Source organism: Ursus arctos, unplaced genomic scaffold (assembly GCF_023065955.2).
Source record: "Ursus arctos isolate Adak ecotype North America unplaced genomic scaffold, UrsArc2.0 scaffold_2, whole genome shotgun sequence".
NCBI classification, from domain to species: Eukaryota; Metazoa; Chordata; class Mammalia; order Carnivora; family Ursidae; genus Ursus; species Ursus arctos.
Genome location: NW_026622874.1, coordinates 88,002,913 through 88,025,988, shown reverse-complemented (window position 1 = coordinate 88,025,988; position 23,076 = coordinate 88,002,913).

The following is a 23,076-nucleotide window of genomic DNA, read 5'->3' as shown; positions in this document are numbered from 1 at the left end:
AACTGGGAGGAGGCTGGGGCGTTGACATTCTTCCTAGAGGTGTGGGGGTTTGTGTGGTTCGAGCCGAGGGCTCAGTATAGGGGCGTCATTGCAGGGGACCAGTAACCACCTTGGCGTGCTCGGTGGTGTCCGGCAGCTTTCCTCTCTGTTCCAGGCCCCCACGAACCCTGTTTCAAGGGAAACAGTCCTTAGTAATAGGAGTAGGAGTAGGAGTGGTAGGAGTGGTAGGAGCGGTAGTATTTAGTATTAAGTGATCGGGGATGGAATTCCGCTGCTTGAGAGGCTGATATCATAAAACCTTTACCTGGAGCTGAACTGGTGGGGAGGAAGTGGGCATGCACAAACTTCTTGCCCTGTGAAGGCACCCTCACCGCTAAACCAGAGCCCGCGCTTCCACTAGTTCTCCTTCTCCAGAATTCTCTGATCTTATTTTCTTGGTGGAACAAGCAAGCCTGAAACCTAGAATCCTGGGTCTGTGATGAAGGTGCAGAGTATCCAGCCCAGCATAATTCTCCCTCCTGGGAGTTAGAGATAAAAGTAATGACACAGGATGATACGGAAAGAGCAAAATGAGTAAGAGCTGGTGTGGAAAGTGAAGACTCCCCAACTCTGAATGCAAGGACTCATCCAGATAGCTCTCCCAGGACTACAGCCAACTCCGGAGGTGTTCTCTCTCCCCTGGATCCCAGCTGGCTCTATGGTGCCTGAAGATGTTCCTTAGGGGTATGGTGATGCTTCCAGCTGTGAGTACTTGGAGAACCTTCTCAACCTTGGTGAATTGAGAGCCCCTCTGCAGTCTCTCACTTCTCTGCTTAAACAGGTGCTTCCTAAGCCCCAGGGCTTTTAGAAAAGCTTTCAAGGGCAGAGCATGCCTGATCAGTTTTGATTTTCTGGGTCTCCTAAAGAAGTCAACACCGAGTACAAAGGAAGTAGCCTAAAGAAAGGGCCAGGGCCTGGGCCCGAGAATCTGGTAGGGAGGGTGCAGCCCTAAGACCCAAAGTTGGCATGCTGGAGTTCATCAAATTGGAATCTAATCTAGACTGGGGAGTCTTGGCCCAGGCCAGTAATGGTGAGCCTACTAGCCTCGTGGTCTCACCTCTGCCTTCTTTGTGACGACCATTTCAACAACCCTTACTTTACCCACGACCCGTGTACACACTCTAGGGCATGGCCAACGTGTGCTGATCCAGTGGCAAGAGGCCCCACATAGCTTCCAGTGGGGCAGGTGATGTGGCTGGAGGTTGACACGTGGCTGATTCATTCTCCAGAAACTCTGGGCTGCTTTAGACACTGGGCCTCTCTTCTGCCTTACTGTTCCGGTCTCGGTGGCCTCACTTGTAAAATGGGAACAATAAACTCTGTCATGCCTATCTCAAAATAGACTTAAAGATCAAGATCAAATGAGAAGCCACATCTGAATTTACCTGATAAAATAAGTCTGGGCTACAGTAAAATACGGATGATAAAACTATCTCTTCTTTCTCTCGGTACTCTATCCCTTCTGGCCCTCAAGCCACCTCGGCTCAGTACCTTTGTCCACAGAAGCCTCTAGGCTGAGCTCCAGATCAGCCAGGGTGGAATGGGTTGGGTTGGATTGTGGCTGCAGGGTATTGGGAGGGGTGGGATGGTCAGCTCCTTTGCTAAGAACCACCCCCGAAAGATGACAGGAAGCTTTGAGTTTGGGTTGCTGTTCTGGTTGGTATCAACCATTGAACAAGATTTCAACACCTCCTACATGCTGCGCCTGGGGATAGACAGGCGCTTGCCCCCAGGAGGCTGGAGTTTCTGTCCCTGTATACAAAATTGCCATCGGCTGTGCTCCTTCCCGCAGCTTCAGCCCTCTCCCCCTTAAAGGACTTGTCCCAGACGGGTGTCAGCAATTCCCGATCAATTTAATTCCCCAGGAGAGGAGCTTTCAAGACCCACCTCCAGGGGCTTTCCACTCTGCTCAGCTACTATGAGTTGCGAGAATTTGTGTTGGTCTGAGAAAGCTGGCCCTGCCTCTGGTCTAACTCCATTTCCCCAGTTAGAGAGCCGCCTGCCACCGGTACTATATTTGTCTCCTTTTTTTTTTTTTTTTTTTTTTTTTGAGGGAGAGATGATAGGAAGGTGTCGAGTTTAAAAGAACTGAATGGTAAAGTGATAGGGCTTGCGGTGAGGATGTCAGAGGAGGGGAGAAGATTGAGGAAAGTAGAGAATCAAGAAGGGTGAAGGGAGGTGTCCGTTAATATCTGAAACAATGGTATGTCGCTATGCTAGTTACCAGTTTATTACCTCTCAGCTCCAGATTCATTCTTCTTGCCTTCTTGTGGAAAGGGATCTGAGCCCTTTGACTAGATTTTCTTTGCCAACTGGCATCATATTAAATTTGTCTGTAGACAGCTGGGGAGCCACTGAAGGAAAAAAGGGGTTTTGCTTCCTGGGTCCAGTGAGCCCTATTGGCAGGCCCCTGCGGGACAAACGGGTCCCCAGCTCCCAGCTTCTGAAGTGCGGGCAGCTTTTCCAGCGCCAGGCTCGTGCCGGGCCGAGTGGCCAGCAGTGGCCAATGGCCAGCAGCTCCCCCGGTATATTCCTTGGACGGTTTTCTGGTGGAGTGCCTCTGAGACATCTTCCTGTGAACAGTTTTCCCTGGCATCCCAGAGGGAAGATTTCCAGCAAGTTCCACCAGAGGTGGCACCCCAGCGACTTCTGTGCTGTCTCCAAAAAGTTCTGGATCTCACCCCAGGGAGGCCCAGGTAGAGGCTATTCCTTGGGCGCTGTATCCCCAGCGGAGGTAGTGACTTCTTAAATCTGCTACTCCTGCATTCTTCAGAATCTTTACTTCCTATTATCTGTAGGGGGCAGAATTGTGTTCCCCCGCCTCAAGTATATGTTCAAATCCTAACCCCCAGTTCCTGTAACTGTGACCTTATTTGGAAATAGATTCTTTGAGGATACAGGTGAGGTCATGACTGGATTAAGGTAGATTCTAATCCGGGGACTGGTGTCCTTGTATGAAGAGGGAAATTTGGACACAGATAGAAAGGAGAACGCCATATGAAGACGTGCACAGAGACACAGGAAGATGACATGTGGCAACAGAGGCAGAGACCGGAGTGAGGCATCTCCAAACCGAGGAACGCCTGAGATTGCTAACAATCGTCAGAAGCCAGGAAGAGGCAAGGGAGGTTATTACCTAGGATCTCAGAGGGAGTACGGCCCTGCCGATGCCTTGATTTAGGATTTCCAGTCTCCAGAACCATGAGAGAATAGACTTGTGTTGTCCTAAGGCACCTAGTTTGTTATGGCAGCCCTGGGAAACTAACACGCATGCCAATCCCTCATTTCTCTACTTCCCTGTTATAGGGGATAATTCTTTTTTTTTTTTTTAAGATGTTATTTTTAAGCAAGCTCCCCACCCAACGCAGGGCTCAAACCCACAACCCTGAGATCAAAAGTCGCATACTCCACCAACTGAGCCAGCCAAGTGCTCCAGTAATTCTTTTTTTTTTTAACTTTATTTATGTATTTGAGATAGAGAACAAGACAGAGCACGATTGCGGGGAGGGGCAGAGGGAGAGGGAGAAGCGGACTCCTCACTGAGCAGAGAGACCCGGCACGGGACTCGATCCCGGGGCCGTGGGATCATGACCTGAGTGAAAGGCAGACGCTTAACCAACTGAGCCACCCAGGTGTCCCTGCCCCAATAATTCTGTAGAATAAACTTGTCCTTGTTCAAATTACTGTGTACTTTCCCTCTCCTGACTGGATGCAGGGTATACCGTCACCAACAAAAATACTAGTGTTTCAGCATTAAATAAAACAGAACATCTGAAAGTCCCTACTGTAATTACATGCAGTTATTTCAGAGAGCAGGCCATTTTCAAGAGAGGCTTAAAGTCTGCATTGCAGACATATTCCATAAAGGGATGTTGAATGCTCCTTTCACGCTTGAGGAGAGAAAAGAAGGAAAGAAAGGAAGAAAATGAGCACAGATGGTGCCTGTGAGAACAGCTGGCTCAGCTGGAATGGAGGAAGTTGAGCTGCACAGCCGCCATGTTGTCTAAAGGCAATCCCTGGCATCCTCTGGTTTCAGGTGGAGGTCAGCTCTAGACAGCACTCAGGTATTCAAGGCTAGCGTGACAATGTTGGGGCAGGGAGGTCACACACACACACACACACACACACACACACACAGATTCACACCTCCATGATCTTTCCTGCAGAGAAAGAGGCCTGGATAGGGGACAGCAAGGGCCCTGGCTCGTGGAGAAGGCTCTAAATATGGGCTAAGGTGTCCATTTATTTGCTCAACACATTGGTTGAATTCCAAGTACATACCAGACACAAATGCTACCATGGTGAACGAGACAGTGAGAGTCCTTTTCCTCAGAGAGAGAGACAAGTAAATAGACACAGTGCACAGTGAGATAAATGCTAAACTCAACGTGTGAACAGGTTCCTGAAAGAGCACAGAAGCAAAGCTGGAGGAGACTCTCTGAGAAAGTGAGGAATCATCTGAGAATTGAAGGAAAGCGGGTCAGAAAGGGAGATGGTGGCTGGATTACCTCAACTGAGCGAAGAGCAGAGGACAAACTCAGGAGGCTGCAAACAATTTGGTCAGCAGCCTATCAGAACTACTGCGCACCTTTTAGAATATTCTGAGGGGCGCCTGGGTGGCACAGCGGTTAAGCGTCTGCCTTCGGCTCAGGGTGTGATCCTGGCGTTATGGGATCGAGCCCCACATCAGGCTCCTCCACTAGGAGCCTGCTTCTTCCTCTCCCACTCCCCCTGCTTGTGTTCCCTCTCTCGCTGGCTGTCTCTGTCTCTGTTAAATAAATAAATAAAATCTTTAAAAAAAAAAAAGAATATTCTGAATGTTCTTTTTACTACGATGAATGAATAGAGAAGTAACACATTTACAGTGATAATTTTCTTTTCTTTTCTTTTAAAAGATTTTTATTTATTTGAGAGAGAGAGGGAGAAGCAGCCTCCCTGCGGAGCGGGCGGCCTGATGCAGGGCTCCATCCCAGGACCCTGGGATCATGACATGAGCTGAAGGCAGACACTTAACCAGCTGAGCCACCCAGGCGCCCCTATAGTGCTACTTTTGAAAACTCAATATAACCCTCACTATAAAAGACAAAGTCATTTATTTTAAAATATGTATCCAATAGTAAATAGTGTGCTATACATAATTTAGAAAAAAAATTACAATTACAGGCAACGATATGAATTTTAGAAGGAAAAGAATCCAGACACGAAAGAGCATATATACAGCATATGTGCATATATGTATATAGAGAGCATGATTCCATTTAAAAAGAGGCAAAACTACGGGTGCCTGGCTGGCTCATGCAGAGGAGCTTGTGACTCTTAACCTTGGGGTTGTAGAGATTAATAAAAAAAATAATAGAGGCGCCTGGGTGGCTCAGTCATTAAGCATCTGCCTTCGGCTCAGGGAGTGATCCCAGAGTCCTGGGATCGAGCCCCGCATCAGGCTCCCTGCTCTGCTGGGAGCCTGCTTCTTCCTCTCCCACTCCCTCTGCTTGTGTTCCCTCTCTTGCTGGCTGTCTCTCCCTGTCAAATAAATAAATAAATAAATAAAATCTTTTTAAAAATAATAATAAACTTAAAAATATATATTTAAGGGGTGCCTGGGTGGCTCAATCAGTTAAATTATCTAACTCTTGGTTTTGGCTCAGGTCATGATCTTAGGGTCCTGGGATCAAGCCCCATGTCCGGCTCTGCACTCAGCATGGAGTCTGCTTGTCCCCCTCTCTCCCTCACTGCTCTTTCCCCAGCTTGAGGCTCTTAAATAAATAAATAAATAAATAAATAAATAAATAAATAAATCTTTAGTGTGTGTGTATTTAAAAGAGGCAAAACTATAGTGCTAGAAATCAGACTAGTGGTTACTTTGGGCAGGACAGTGACTGGAAGGTACATGGTAGGGTCTAGGGTGCTAGAAATGTTTTGGTTTCTTGATCTGGGTACTGGTTATGTGGGTATATTCACTTTGTGAAAATTCATTGAGCTTACACTTAGGAATTGCGCCCTTTTCTGTATTATTCTTTAAAAATTAAATAATGTACCTCTCAATATGTCAATGCTTGGGGAGGGCTTTGTCATAAGATTTAGTGAAGTGGTCCTAATGAAGCATCATCTGCTTGCATCTACATACAGGATTTCTATGACTTCAGCGGCTACAAGCTCAGACTGTCACAGATGGGTTGCATTGGTGACTCAAATTCAAGTGTGCCCATCTGTGCCCTGATTACCCAAAATGGCAAACAATTCTTGGTGAAATTCCAAACAAAACAAAATACAATCTTTCCTTGATATATACAGGTGTCTGCCTCTCCAGAAAAGTGAGAATTAAAACTGTACTCATTTTGGGGCGCCTGGGTGGCTCAGTCTGTTAAGCATCTGCCTTCAGCTCAGGTCATGATCCCAGGGTTCTGGGATCGAGCCCCACGTAGGGCTCCCTGATCAGCGGGGAGTCTGCTTCTCCCTCTGCTCCATACCCAGCTCGTGCTCTCTCTCTCTCAAGATAAATAAAATCTTGGGGAAAAAAACTGTACTTTTTTTAAAGAGTTTTTAAAAAGTTTTATTTAAGTAGTCCCTACACCCCATGTGGGGTTTAAACTCATGACCCCAAGATCAAAAGTTACACACTCTTCCGACTGAACCAGCCAGGTACCCCAGGACTAAAACTATACTTATAAATGTGTGTTTATATATAAAATGGATTTAGGTTCTGCACTTGGATAATTATAAATGTATTTTTTTTTTAGATTTTATTTATTTATGTGACAGAGAGACAGCCAGCGAGAGAGGGAACACAAGCAGGGGGAGTGGGAGAGGAAGAAGCAGGCTCCCAGCGGAGGAGCCTGATGTGGGGCTCGATCCCGGAACGCCGGGATCACGCCCTGAGCCGAAGGCAGATGCTTAACGACTGCGCTATCCAGGCACCCCCCAAATGTGTTTTGACCTACATGAATGTCCATGGACCATTCCGGAAATGGTGGAGGACAAGGGACATATTTTTTCATTGAACAAGGCTGTCTGGTACTGTGTTAGACAACTGGTATCCCTGAGTCCACGCATTAAATGCCAATAGGTCCTCCATCACTGTGACCCAAAAAATATCCCCACAAATTCACAGAATACTCCCTAGTGGGTAGCACTGTCCCCTGTTGAGAGCCTCTGGTTTAGGGCCACAGAACTAGGGCATAAAGATCAGTAACTAGGGAGAGGATGCTCAAAGAAGCGGGAGGTGAAGATTATTTAGAGCTCAGTGAAGTCCAGCTTAGCTGGAGGGAAAACGTAGTGGGGGAAAAGGTGGGGACTAACAGGCTGGAATCCGTAACGATTTGTTAAGTGGGTTGGCGGACAAACGAGTGAGTGGATGCTTGCCGCTAATAAGAAACTACTGACTTTAAAATCCCCTCTGTTCCACCCCTGGCTTGTGCGTGCACTCTTTCTCAAATAAATAAATAAAATCGTTAAAAATAAATAAATAAAATTCACTTCTTTTTTAAGATTTTATTTACTTATTTGACACACACCCAGAGAGAGAGAGAGAGTGTGAGCAAGTGGGGCTGGGGAGAGGCAGAGGGAGAGGGAGAAGCAGACTCCCTGCTGTGCAGGGAGCCCTACTCGGGGCTTGATCCCAGGACCCCATGACCTCAGCTGAAGGCACTGACTGAGCCACCCAGGCACCCCTAAAATTCACTTCTTAATAGGTAGTACATTCACATGGTTTATATTTTTAAAATACGTTTCTAGTCAGTCCTGGCCCCCTATAGGAAATCATTCTTATTAGATTCTTATCTATCGTCCAGAGTTTCTTTGTGCATATAAAAGCAAATATCCTGGGGCGCCTGGGTAACGCAGTCTTTAAGCGTCTGCCTTCAGCTCAGGGCATGATCCCGGCGTTCCTGGATCGAGTCCCACATCGGGCTCCTCCGCTGGGAGCCTGCTGCTTCCTCTCCCACTCCCCTGTTTGTGTTCCCTCTCTCGCTGGCTCTCTGTCACATAAATAAATAAAAAATCTTAAAAAAAATAAATAAAAGCAAATATCCTTATCTACTGTTCTTCCCTCTGCCTCGTTTATGTAAGAGGAAGCATACTGCACACGCTGTTCTGGTCTTCACCCAGACATCCAGAAGCTTTCTCCTTGGCAGTGCGTAGGGCACTTCTGTGTTATTCTCAACAGCTGCCTCGTCGGCCATTTTGCGGATATACCACAGTTTCTTTAATCACTCTCCTATTGATGGGATTTAACTTGTTTCCTACGTTTCAGTACTATAAGCAATGCTTCACTGATAACCTTTATATACGTGTCACTTAGCACATGTATTTTTTTTTTAAGATTTTATTTATTTATTCGACAAGATAGAGACAGCCAGCGAGAGAGGGAACACAAGCAGGGGGAGTGGGAGAGGAAGAAGCAGGCTCACAGCGGAGGAGCCTGATGTGGGGCTCGATCCCGTAACGCCGGGATCATGCCCTGAGCCGAAGGCAGACGCTCAACCGCTGTGCCACCCAGGTGCCCCGGCACATGTATTTTTTGGTGGAGATTTTTGAGGAAGGACAAGACAAAATTAAGATGATGTTTTAGGAAGATTTAGCAAGTCTTGTGCAGGATGAGTTTGGGAGTAGGTATATATGGGGGACAAGTTATTATATCCCTAGATATAATAGGGAGGGAGGTGTGGTGGTTTTACAAGTATATCCATTGGTTCTTAGAATCTTCTCTCCTCAGAGTTGGAACCTAATTCCTTCCTCTTGAGTATGAGCTGGACCTGGTGCCTCGAATCTAATAAATGGAAGAAAGCAGAACGGACAGTGCATGACTTTGGGGACCAGGTCATAAAATGACACCCTCTTTTACTCTTTCTATCCTGGATCACTTGCTCTGGGGGAAGCCAGCTGACATGTTGTAAGTAGCTCTATGGAAGCCTATAAAGAGACCCACATGGGAGAAACTGAGGCCTCCTGCCAACAGCCACGTCAGTGAACTTGGAAGCAAATCCTTCAGGCCCCGTCAAGCCTTCAAAAAGGCTGCAGACCAGGCCAACATCTTGCCTGCCACCACATGAGAGACCCTGACCTGCAGCCATCCAGCGAAGCCTCTCCCAAATTCCTGACACGTGGAAACTGAGATCATAACTGTTTGTTGTTTAAGCTACAAAAATTTGAGGCAGTGTATTACACACAGGCGGAATGATGGGAGTGGAAAAGAAAGCGAGGGGAAAGCAATCATCTGGGAGTACGTGTTCTGTTTATTGGAAATTGTCTATACTCTCCCCCTTGCAGTGTAAACTCCTTGAGTAGAGGATCTTTGCCTATTTTTTCACTGGTTTATCTTTTTTTTTTTTTTTAGATTTTATTTATTTATTTGAGAGAGAGAGAGAGAGAGCAAGCAGAGGGAGGGGCCGATGGCGAGGGAGAGAGAGAATCTCAAGCAGACTCCACACTGAGCACGGAACCCAAAGCAGGGCTCAATCTCACAACCCTGAGATCATGACCTGAGCCGAAGCCAAGAGTCCAACGTTTAACCGACTGAGCCACCCAGGCGCCCCTTCAATGATTTATCTTAAGCGTCTAGTATATAACAGACTCTCAGGATTGGCAGTGGAAAGCCATGAAAAAGAAGGGGTCAGATAAAGGAACAGTAGGTCTGGTATGCCAGTAACAGGAGTGAAGCGTAGTTGAACAGTCAATTAAAATATCTAGGAAAAGTAACAAGCAGTCAGTTAGCTGTGGAGGCCGAGAGGAGGATTTCTCAACCTCTGCACTATTAATAGTTTGGACCAGATTCTTCCTCGTTGTGAGGAGCAAGGTAAGATGTTTAGTAGAAATAGCCCTAACCTCTACCCACTAGATGTCAGCAGCACACATGTCCCCTCCCTGTCCTCTCCCTGTCACTCCCCTCCCTCCTCAAAACCGAAAAATGTCTCTAGACATTGCCAAGTGTTCCTGGGGAACGGAGATCACCCCCACTTCCCAGTTGGGGATCACTGGCCTAGAGAATAGAATGACCAATGAAACCAAGGGAAAGGGGTTGATGCCTGAACCTTGGGGAAAGGCACTTTAAAAATGAGGATTGTCTGGGGCACCTGGGTGGCGCAGTCGTTAAGCGTCTGCCTTCGGCTCAGGGCGTGATCCCAGGGTCCTGGGATCAAGCCCCACATTGGGCTCCCTGCTCAGCGGGGGTCTGCTTCTTCCTCTCCCACTTCCCCTGCTTGTGTTCCCTGTCTCGCTGGCTGTCTCTGTCAAATAAATAAATAAAATCTTAAAAAAAAAATGAGATGGTCAGGGGCACCTGGCTAGCTCAGTCGAAAGAGCATGTGACTCTTGATCTCTGGGTCATGAGTTCGAGCCCCATGTTGGGTGCAGAGATTACTTAATAAATAAATAAATAAACTTAAAAAAATTTAAACTAAATAAATCAAGATGAGGGCTGTGGGGTGCCTGGTGGGTCATTTAGCTAAGCGTCGGACTCTTGATCTCAGCTCATCGTGATCTCAGGGTTGTGAGTTTAAGCCCTCTGTTGGGCTCCACACTGGGTGAGGAGGCTACTTAAAAATGAATGAATGAATGAATGAATGAATGAATGAATGAATGCTGTGGCAAAAGAAAAGCCAGAAAAGTAAAACCAACAAAAGAAAAAGGGGTTCAGAAGCCAATGAAAGCAAGGGGCCTCGTGTTTTAATGAGGAGGTTGGCAGGACTTGGGAGAGAATTGTTTTAATGGAATCGCGTGACAAAACCCAGGTGCAGTGTGTTGTGCGTGCTTGTGCACAACTATGAGTCCTAGGTGAGACAGGTGATGAAAAAGTAGATGCGGTCTGGTAGCTAGTAACAAGAACGTGACCAGGCAAATATGGAACAACATGGTCAAAAGCAGAGAGAAAGAATCGGAGAAAGTAAGGCTGCAGGGAAACTGGGAAGAGAGAAAGCAAAGGCGTACTCCATCACCATTCTTCATCCCTGGAGGGTCTTGGAAAGGACAGAGTATTGATCTTTCCCCTTCTGAAGAGAGAAAGAGGATGTTTGTGGAAGGAAGGAAGGAAGGAAGGAAGGAAGGAAGGAAGGAAGGAAGGAAGGAAGGAAGGAGGGAGCAGAGCTTTAAACAAATTAAGTTGGAGAAAAGCATGAAATGGGATCTGGAACCAACCCTTAGCTTCCTCAGACTAATTTCAAGAGATTGGATTCCTGGATTGGGAGCTGTAAGAATTTTCTCTTGTGGCATGTGGCTGGCTCGATCGGAAGAGCATGCGACTCTTGATCTCGGGGTCATGAATTCGAGCCCCTTGCAGGGTATAGAAATGACTTAAGTAGGGGCGCCTGGGTGGCGCAGTCGTTAAGTATCTGCCTTCGGCTCAGGGCGTGATCCCGGCGTTCCAGGATTGAGTCCCACGGCTCAGGGCGTGATCCCGGCGTTCCAGGATTGAGTCCCACATCGGGCTCCTCTGCTAGGAGGCTGCTTCTTCCTCTCCCACTCCCCCTGCTTGTGTTCCCTCTCTCGCTGGCTGTCTCCCTCTCTGTCAAATAAATAAATAAAATCTTTTTTAAAAAATGACTTAAGTAAATAAAACTTTTAAAAAATAAAAAGTAAATAAATAATTTTCTGGGAATAGAACAGTCTGAGACCATGCTATTCTTTTAGAACACAGCAGACCACAGAAGGTTCTGGAAAGGACACTCCTGTGCATTTCTACTCCTCCTCCACGAATTAAGACCCTTGTTTACTCTGATGTGGATGAACTAAAGCAAAAGCCTCTTCTCACCTCCAGGTTCTCCTCTTCCAAATCTTAAAAACCATATAACTCCCTTGCTCAAGAACATTTAATACCTCCCTGCCACCTACAGTGGAAGGACCAAAATTCTTGTTTCAAGGAAAGGGAGGAAATGACCCCGTATTAATGCCTACCATATGCTAAGTGCATTAGTTTCCGAGGCCTGCTGTAACAAAGTACCATGAACTGGGTGGCTTCAAACAACAGAAATTTATTCTCTCACAGTTCTGGAAGCTAGAAGTCTAAAATCGAGGTGTCAGCTGGGCCACATTTCCTCTGAGACTCTGAGCAGAACGCTTCTTTGCTTCTTCCTACCTTCTGATGGTGGCCACCAATCCTAGGCATTCCTTGGCCTGCAGCCAATCTCTGTCCTGTCGTCACATGGCATTCTCCTTGAGTCTGTGGTTGGATGTCTGCTTTCCCTTCTTATAAGGACACCAGCCACTGGGGCACTTGGCTGGCTCAGTCGGTAGAATATGCCTCTCTTGATCTTGGGGTCGTGAATTCAAGCCCCAAGTTGGGCATAGAGCTTACGTTAAATAATTAGGGGCGCCTGGGTGGCTCAGTCGTTAAGCGTCTGCCTTCGGCTCTGGGCGTGATCCCGGCGTTGTGGGATCGAGCCCCACATCGGGCTCCTCCGATGGGAGCCTGCTTCTTCCTCTCCCACTCCCCCTGCTTGTGTTCCCTCTCTCACTGGCTCTCTCTCTGTCAAATAAATAAATAAAATATTTAAAAATAAACAAACAAATAAACAAATAAATAAAAATAAAGACACCAGTTCTATTAGATTAGGGTGTGATCTCATCTTAACAGGATTACATTTACAGAGACCCTCTTTTCAAATAAGGTCGCATTCTGAGCTGTTGGGGATTAGGACTTGAACATTTCTGGGGACATTTGCAAAAACCTTCCCTCAAGTACTCTGCACTAGAGCCAAAGTGATCTAATTATTACCGTGCTATGTATCCTACGCTTTCCCACCCTCTCCCAGGCCATCCTATGCGTCCATTACCTTCACGCATTTTTATTTGACTTTCACAAGGACTTCTTTCTCTTCGTGGGATTCTTTTTACAATGATCTTTGGGGATCAACACCCCTAGTTTACAGGAGAAAACTGACCGCTGTGGAGGATATGTAAAGCCTAAATGCGCACACGGATTTCGGATTCTCTGCATAGAGCTGCTATCTTGAGCTCGGCAGTGGGAAGTCTGCTGTGCTCCATCCACCAGCCCCGCCGGCACAGAAGCCGCGCCGGGAGGAGCTAATCCCGAGCTCCGCAGGGAGAGCCGCCTGGGTTCTCCCCCCGTCCCTCTGGCCGCTGCATTGCAAGTGAGAGCAGCCACAGGCCGCCTTTACCTCCAGGCACCGCGATCACTCGCCCAGCTAGGCTCCTGAGCGGAGCCGAGCCAGGTCACTCCGCGCAAGCGCCGTTCAAACTTTCCCGCCCCCCCCCCCCCGAGGTCCAATCACCGCGCAGTTCGTTCCGGCTTTCTACTGGAAATGGCCTATCAGCGAGCGCGATCGCGGAACGGCCCCCCCCACCACCCACCCCCAGCTCGAGTGGCCCCGGGAGCCGGTTGCCCCAGCACCCAGGGCAGCGGGGACCCTGGAGCACCAGTTGTGCTTGTTTTCAGTAAGGTGAACTTGACCTAGCGAGTAGGGTGAACTTGACCTAACCTCATCACACGGCTTTGGGGGAAGCGGCGGTGAAGCTGGCGTCGCCAGGTTTTCTACGGTACTTTCTCAGGGTACGGATCCAAAATGAGAGGTCCTCCAGTGGCTCATAAACTTAAGGGGCGGCCTGGGGCTCCGAATGGGGAGGATCCCTGGGCGGCAAGGAGGCGTCCTGGGAGCGCTGCCCCAGGCCGACGTGGGTCTAATTAAAAAGTAGGCAGAAGTTCTAGCCCTACATACCCACCCCCTCCCAAGCTGTCGTAGTTTTTAAATGGGAAGGGGAGGGACTAAAACAAAACAAAACGGAACAAAAAGTACAGCAGTGGTGTATCTTAAATGCATTTAGCGCACTGATGCTCTTAACACGAAAATACACTGCAATGTAATTGTGCTATTCACGAAATAACTATAAGAGAAAAATAATACATAAGGTAAGGTCTAGTAATGGTTTCTGGGTCCAGACTACTTGTTAGAAACTAAAATCAAAAGTTTACATTTCAGGGGCGCCTGGGTGGCTCAGTCATTTAAGCGGCTGCCTTCGGCTCAGGTCATGATCCCAGTGACCTGGGACCAAGTCACGCATTGGGTTCCCTGCTCAGCGGGGAGTCTGTTTCCTCTCCCTCTGCCCCTGCCCCTACCCCTACTCCTGCTCTGCTCTCTCGCTCGCGCTCTCTCAAATAAATAAATAAAATCTTAATTAAAAAAAAAAAGAAGTTTATATTTCAGAGTTTCCTGAAAATAAGGCCTTCGGGCCAAAGACCGTCTGCGCCCACCCCCCTAGGCTTTGCTTCTGAGGCCCTGAAGCTGTGGATCACAGAGGCAACATACTCAGTGCCTCCAAGTGGTTAAGTGCTTGGGCACTGATACCAAACAGACTTGAATTCTGGTCTGATTCTTCCTCTTACATGTGGTGTGGGCTTGGGCAAACCACTTAATTTCTCCGAGCCTCCAGCTTGTGTGTGTGTGTGTGTGTGTGTGTGTGTGTGTGTGTGTTTAATGTTAAAATGGTTCCAATAATGCCTAGTTGGGGCCTCGCAGGACTCCTACCCCCACCACCACCTCTCCCCCAACACACACACTTCCTCTGGGACTCCTATACCATCTGTGACTCATTTCTTCTTCCCTAGGATCTGAGAGGACCTTTGTTTCTTGGGTGGGACAAAAAGTGAAGATCTGTGGCCCTCTGAAGCTCCGGATCCCAAAGATAAGGCACGTCCCAGAGAAGTCAGTTGAGTTGAGGGGATCAATGTATGCCTGAAGTCAGACTTCTTGGAAAGCCTCGAGGACCCATCCCTTGCAAAGATCTCCCTCTAAAGGAACCATCTGGTACAATTTCAGGACATTTCCTAGGTTAGTTCCATTTTCTCAGATTACAAGTGGTACCAAGCTGCTTCTAGGTTGGGGGAATATAACAATAAGTTTCTAAAAAGAACCCTTGACTATTCTTTCTCCACACATCTTTTCTCCGATGAATGATAGAGAGAGAGAGGGTCCCAACTGGGAACTGGGGAAGAGAAATTTAATCTTCATTTAATCTTCACAACATCCATAAGAAAATGAAATGATTATCCACATTTAATAGGTAAGAAAATTAAGGCAGAGGGGCGCCTGGGTGGTGCAGTCTTTAAGCGTCTGCCTTCGGCTCAAGGCATGATCCCGGCGTTCAGGAATCGAGTCCCACATCGGGCTCCTCTGCTAGGAGCCTGCTGCTTCCTCTCCCACTCCCCCTGCTTGTGTTCCCTCTGTCGCTGGCTGTCTCTCTCTCTGTCGAATAAATAAATAAAATCTTAAAAAAAAAAAAAAAGAAACTTAAGGCAGAGAATCTTAGTCCCTTGCTAATAGGGAGCATAGGATCAGAATGCTTTATAAATGTGAATTCACAAGGAAACATAAACTCTTTGGAAAGGGTCCCAAAGATGAACGAAGTGTTGGAGCTCAGGGTACATTTTCTTTGGTTGCGGTGGTAGAGTTGTATGAGGTCAGTCGATGTTCATGATCACTTTAAGGTGAAGATCAGGATTTTAATATGCCATTCACTAAAAAGAGGTTACAATCTAGTAGGTTCTTCTTCTTCTTCTTCTTCCTTTTTTTTTTTTTTAGATTTCCAGCTACACTTTTCTGAATACTCATGTGTTACTAATCTTGGGCCTTTAGAAACCTAAAATGTAAAGGATATCGAAGTAGTTTCTCTATAGGGTATCTCAGGACCCTTGCCTTTTCCTGAGCTAATCCTAGAGAGTCCCTAGGGGGTTCCTATTATTGGAAAGGAGTGTTGAGGGGGAGTCTACCTTCCCAGGTGGAGAATAATGCCCAGACCGAGGCATTCTGTCAATCCTCATAGACAAGATGGGCTCTTGATGAGGGCTTAATGGTCCCAAGATTCTATAGGACTGTGAGCCAACTGTGGGGACTTGGGCACCTCTCTTAATCAACTCTCCAGGGGAGCTCTGACTCAAGTCTTTGAAGTTGCCCACTGCCTTCATGACCAAAAATGGTTACAGACGAAGTTCTGAGATTCTCCCTATTTTCCAGCAGAAAATAAGAGGAAGGGGATGCAGAAGGAAGGGATGAAAAGCCAAGAAACCTTGGGAGATAGAAATATCAGTGCCAGAGCAGGGGCCTCACCCTGAGACTGAGGACCATGGCATGGCAGTCACGATGCCCTGACATCTTGGGACTTACAGTCTGCATCCAAGTCTGTGTTAATCCCCCACTTTAAACCCTGGAATCAGATACGTTGCCTTGACTGTAACTGGGCCTTCTGGAAACTCTCTACGTTGGATTTGCACCAAGGTGCATGGCCTTGCCTCTTTCCTGAATGTGACTGTTGCTTCTCTAGGGCCTAAGAACTGATTAGCCACAGAAGAGTACCCAGAAATTTCTCACTACTGGTACAGGAAGTGCTGGGCCCTTTTGAGCTCTTACAAGGACATCACCTGAATGAAAAAGTGGGAAGTGACCTCACACCTTTCCCAAGGGCCTGAAGTATTTTTCCATCTATTAGCTCTGATTAAGCATCAACAGAATCACCCTCAGTAGTAGAAAAAAAATCCAGAAACATGTTAAGAAGTAGCAAAAAGAACTGGGGTCTCAGTTCTTCGATCCGGATTCACCTGAGGGCATTGCAAACACTATCCAGATAGCTTCCAGAAGTCTAGGTTAGTTGAGCCTGGGAGAGGGAGGGGGCACCAAGGATATGGGTTTGGGAGATACTTAAATAGCTAAGTGATGGGACTCTGAAGCAGATGGGGCAAAGGCCATACCTCCAACCTTCAAGGCTTCTCCAAGAATAAAAAATATAAACACATGACATTTCTCACTGCTTCAAGATAGTAGGAGATGGTAGGAAGCATCTCTCTTGTTGGCAAGTTCCATCTCCCTCAGATAATAACGCTCTTGAATTAACTGCCTACCAGGCCCCAAACTTTACACAGTTAGCTTATTTAACCTCAATGACATGTCTGTGAGACAGATGGCATGACCCCAGTTTTACAAAGAAACCTACACTGGCAAGGTAAAGTAACTTGCTTACATTACACAGCTGCCAAGAGGTAAAGCCAGGGCTCAAGAGAAGTTCCTCTTTCTCCTGAGCTCTTCCCACTGAATTAGGAGCTCATCACAGGTCCGGTGTCTCATATCTGTAATGGGAGTGAACTACGGAATGAGGGTCCATTGCAAACCTCTTGAAGTAGAAGGACCATCTCTTTCTTAGGTGGGGGTGGGACACAGGAGCAAGGGGAAAGCAAAGAAAAAAAATGTTTCATTCCTTTGATTTTTTAAAAAAATATTTTATTTATTTATCTGAGAGAGAGTGAGAGAGAGAGCATGAGCAGGGGGAGTCACAGAGGGGGAGGAAAAAGAAGGGGGAAAGAATCTCAAGCTGACTCCTCACTGAGCCTGGAGCCTGACGTGGGACTTGATCGCACAACCCTGAGATCATGAGTTGAGCTGAAAGCAAGAGTTGGAGGCTTAACCGACTGAGTCATCCCCGGGACCCCAATTCCTTTGATATTTTTGGACAATTGCTGTGCTTAGGAGTAGCTGTATAGCACAATGGTTAGAGTAAATGGGCTTCAAAGTCGGATACATTGGATTCTAATGCTGGCACCTTAATTTGGCAGTGTTACAGAGGAGGCTATCTTACTGAATTGAGTTTGAGTGCCCCGTTCAGAAAGTGAAATGATCAGCTTCGTGGGGTTGTTTCGGGGATTAAATGAGATAACGTACTGGAGTGTTTTTGCAGTTCCTAGCAAATCGTGTAGGTTGTTTGGTCATTACACTACAATTATTAGATGTTCATGAACAACAAAGAATAAGTTTCTGCCTTTGCCCATCAGCCTTCAGAGTGGTGGGTAAAAGGGAAGAGGGCGCTTCTGTAAGCCACTGAAGTCCAACTGGTGGCCAGGACTTCTATCCCAGGAGTGTGTGTGAACGGCTTAACGGCTGCGACGGCTCAGGACGGAAAGCTCTAGTGATTATGTCACTAGAAAGAGCACTGGACTTGGAGCCAGATAGCCCTGAGTACCAGCGAGCCAGTCGCAATGTTCTTCTTAAACAGGGACCACGCTCCATACCCTCACGAGGAGCGTTGCTCAGAGTTCGATAATTCTCAAGAAGGCTGTTGCGCCACCCGGGATAATGAAGAAATCCCCTAAATGTGCTTGGCTCCCTAGAACTGGCTTTCCCAAGAAGGAACGCGGTTCATTTTGCAGCCAGGAAGCACTCCCGGAGGCCCGGGGGTCAGGGGCACAGCAGGAGCCGAAGCGCACTCGGGCAGAAGGCGGGGATCAGTGCGGGCTCGCTGTGCAGTAACCTCCGCGCGGCGCTTCGTCCCGCGCGTGTGAACTGGCCCCCGGTCAGGCGTTACCTAGCAACAGCGTCCTAGAGCCTGGCCCCAGGGACCAACCAGCGCAGACCTAGTTGTTCCAGTGATGGAATGGTCCAATCAGTGGGCGCTGCCAGGGGCAACGTCCTCTAGCCGCTCTCCGCCAGCGCCAATAAGGGCCTAGGAATTATATGAGCCGGAGCGGAGCGTTGGGAGCTGACTCCTGACAGATAAGGTCAACCGGAACGAATAACAAGCTTCCGAGTGCATCTGAACGACGGTTGTGAAGGCAGGTCGCCGCCATATTCTCTTGGGGCATTTTCCGGTACCGTCGTCCACTCTGCCTACCAGAGTGACCCACGATGCCGTGATTCCTCCGTTCCGGCCAGAGCTTGGCCCCCACACGAAGCCGAATCCGGGCCAGCTCAGACTCCGGGCCCAGTGGGGCCGTGTCTCCTCAGCCCGGAAAAGACAGTGGCCCTGGGGTTGGAGCATCCAGGATCTGGGGACTGGAAGAGCCCAAAGCGCCGCCTGCAGCCCCGCTCCGCATCTGGAGCGCAGAACCTGGACCCGAGCCGAGGAGGCTCGCCGCGGCGGTTGTGTATTTTTTCATGCGGGAGTGGAGAATTCTGAGGCTCAGAAGGCCTCGTGCCGGTTGGGATGCCGGAGACCTAAGGCCACGTGGGGGCGCTCGCTCTGCCCATTTTTGCGGCTCACTCATTCATTTTTCACAATGTATCTAAACCAGTTCTTGGGCGAGAGCTGCAGCCACGGAAACCACCCAGACGTGCAAAAGGCCTTAGAGGGGATGGAGGACAGAGGGGGTAAAGTGACGGGGCTGAGCCTTAGGGAGGGACTGTTCTAGAATGCCTCGGGAAGACTTGGGGTGTTTTGTTTTGTTTTTTAAATAATTTACACAGCCATCTTTCCTTGTTTAAAGCTACAACATAGTTGGGTGTTTGGGTTTTTTTAACGGCTTTATTGAGATATAATTAACACACCCTAAACTTCGTCCCTTTTAAGTATACAATTCAGTGATTTTTAGTATATTCAGAGAGTTGTACAGCCATCACCACAATCTAACTCCAGAATGTTTTCATCACCCCGGAAGGAAACCCTTTAGCCATCAGGATCCATTCTCCCCTCCTTCAGCCCCTGGAAACCACTAATCTACTTTCTGTCTATCAATTTGCCTATTCTGGACATTTCATATCCTTGGAATCATAAGACATGTGGTCTTTTGTCCGGCTTTTTTCATCTGGCATACTGTTTTGAAGGTTCATGTTATACCATGAATCATTATTTTGTTTTGTTTTGTTTTTAAAGATTTTATTTATTTATTCGACCGAGATAGAGACAGCCAGCGAGAGAGGGAACACAAGCAGGGGGAGTGGGAGAGGAAGAAGCAGGCTCATAGCGGAGGAGCCCGATGTGGGGCTCAATCCCATAACGGCGGGATCACGCCCTGAGCCGAAGGCAGACGCTTAACCGCTGTGCCACCCAGGCGCCCCTCATTATTTTTTTAAAACATTTTTAGTATATTTTATTTTTTAGAGTAATTCAGGGTTAAGTTGAAAGTACTGAGAGTTCCCATATCCCAGCACCCCCAATCTCAGCCACCCTACTATCAGCATCGCATACCAGATTGGTGCATTTGAATCTGCAGTGATATATCATTATCACCCAAAGTCCACCGTTTACATTAGGGCTCACTTTTGGTTTTGTACATTCTGCGGGTTTTGGTAGAGGCATAATGACATGTATCCACCAATTATTATAGTATCATTACCCTAAAAATCTTCTGTGCTCCACCTATCATTCCTTCTCCCCAAACCCTGGCCGCCACTGATCTTTTTACTGTCTCCATGGTTTTGCCTTTTCCAGAATGTAATATAGTTGGAATCATACAGTGTGTAGCTTTTTCAGATGGCCTTCTTTCTCTTTGTGATATGCATTTAAGGCTACTACATGTCTTTTCATGGCTTAATAGCTCATGTCTTTTTAGTGCTAATATTTCACTGTATGAACGTACCGCGTGTTATTTATCTGTTCACCTACTAAAGGACATCTTGGTTCCTTCCAGGCTTTGGCAGTTGTGAATAAAGTTGCTATACGCGTCTGTGTGCAAGTTTTTTGTGGACATAAGTTATTAACTTATTTGGGTAAGTACCAAGGAGCATAACTGCTGGATCATATGCTTAGAGCATGTTTAGTTTTATAAGAAATCAACAGTCTTATAAAATGGCTGTACTAATGGCTTTTTTTTTTTCTTTTCCTTTTTCAAAGTGAGCTCTACACCCAATGTGGGGCTTGAACTCACAACCTCGAGATAAAGAGTCATATGCTCTACTTACTGGACAGGTGCTGGACAGGCAGCCCAGTACTAATGGCTTTTTCAATGAATTCCTCAAGAGTTTGTATATCCTGTCATCTACAGATAGTTTTACATCTTTCATTCTCATCTGGATGCTTTTATTTTATTTTCTTGCCTAATTGCTCTGGCTAGAACAGTACGATGTAATAGAATAGAAGTGATGAGATGAGAAGTGATGAGAATAACAATGGTGAGTAGAACAGAAGTGGCAAGAATGGACTTCCTTGTCTTTTTCCTTATCTTAGGGGTAAAGCATTCAGTCTTTCATTAGGTGGAGGACACTGTCTTTGAGTCCTGGTTTTTGAGCAGTTTTGTCATGAAGGGGTGTTGGATATTACCAAGTGCTTTCTGCACTTCTGTTAAGATGATCATGTGGGGGGCGTCTGGGGGGCACAGCGGTTGAGCGTCTGCCTTCAGCTCAGGGCGTGATCCCAGCGTTCTGGGATCGAGCCCCACATCGGGCTCCTGCTCTGCTGGGAGCCTGCTTCTTCCTCTCCCACTCCCCCTGCTTGTGTTCCCTCTCTCGCTGGCTGTCTCTCTCTCTGTCGAATAAATAAATAAAATCTTAAAAAAAAAAAAGATGATCATGTGGGTTTTGTCTTTATTTTATTGATGTATGATGTATTATATTAATTGATTTTCAGATGTTAAACCAACTTTACATTTCTGGGTTAGTCCTGTGCGATTCTGGTATATAATCTTTTTTATATGTTGCTGGATTGGGTCTGCTAGTATATTTGGTTAAGAATTTTTTATTTTTATTTGTGGTAATATGCACACAACATAAAACTTACCATCTTAACCATTTTTTAAGTGTACACTCGCATCGTTGGGCAACCAATCTCCAGACCTTTCTCCTCTTGCAAAACTGAAACTCTATACTCATTAAGCAACTCCCCGTTCCCCCCCTCACCTCAGCCTGTGGCAATCACCCAACAACTATCACAATCACCCAACCTCCTGTTTCTATGAATTTGATACTTTAGACAACTCTTATAAGTGAATTCATACAGTATTTATCTTTTTGTGACTGACTTATTTCCCTTAGTATAACGTCCTCAAGTTTAAGCCGAGTTGTAGCATGTGTCAGAATTTCCTTCCTTTTTCAGCTGGATGGTATTCCACAGCACGTCATCGACCACATGTTGTTTCCCTATTCATCGGTCCGCAGACACTTGGGTTCCTTCCATCTCTTGACTGTTGTGAATTTGCTGCTATAGACACGTGTAGACAAATAGCTCTTCAAGGCCACACTTTGAATTCTTGGGGCACATACCTAAAGTGGAATTGCTAGATCATAAAGTAATTCTATTTTTAATATTTATTTAGAACCCATCATAGAGTTCTCCATAGTGGCTGCACCATTTTACATTTCCACCCACAGTGCACAGGATCCCAGTGACTCCACATCCTGGCCAGCAGCTGTTCTGTTTTCTTTCTTTCTTTCCTCTTCTTTTCTTTCTTCTTTCCTTCCTTTTCCCTTTCTTCTTTCTTTCTTTCTTTCATTCTTTCTTTCTTTCTCCTTCCTTCCTTCCTTCCTTCCTTCCTTCCAATAGTAGGCCTCCTAATGGTTTGGAGAACAGCACAGTTTTTTAAAATATTAAACAGTTTTATCTAATCATTCTTGTTTTAAACAACTGCTTTTTTAAAAAAAGATTCAAAAAATAAAAAATAAAAATAAATAAAAAAGATTCAATTTATTTTAGATGGAGAACATGAGAGCATGTGCTCAAGCAGGGGGAGGGGAAGAGGGAGCAAAGCCAACTCCCCACTAAGCAGAGAGCCCCACGTGGGGCTCAGTCTCACCACCCTGGGATCATGACCTGAGCTGAAACCATGAGTCAGACGCTTAACTGACAGAGCCACCCAGGTGCCCCTAAACAACTGCTTTCAATGTAATTTCTCTAGCTCTTTCTCCAGGTTTCAGTCAGTGAGGAGCTATTTGCCTGCTTGCTTGCTGGCTTGCTTGCTTTCTTCTTCCTAATTGATTCACAATGCTTGTCTTTTTCTGTGCTCAACTCCCGCGAGAGACTGTCTTATAATTCCCTGGAGTGTGTCAGTGCTATTACTGTGGCTTTCTCATGGTAGATTCCTCGTGAATCTTCACAGGTTTACCAGTATGTTGGAAAAAGGATGTCAGCGGAGGTGAAATATGCAAGAGGCCGACCGGCCTGCCCTCAGATGCTTAGAGAAGTCAGCTAAGCTAGGGATGAAATCTGCACTGCATTATGATGTCTTTATTACCTTGGGACGGCTGGCTCCAATCCGGGGCTTTTCCAGCCCTTGAGGCACCCAGACCTTTTATATCTGTGTGTCTACCTCACGGGGTTGTAAGCACCACTGAGAGCAGGCACCCTTAGCGCCACCTCTTTCCAGTCCCCAGCATTATGTTTGGAGATGGCACGTTTAATCAT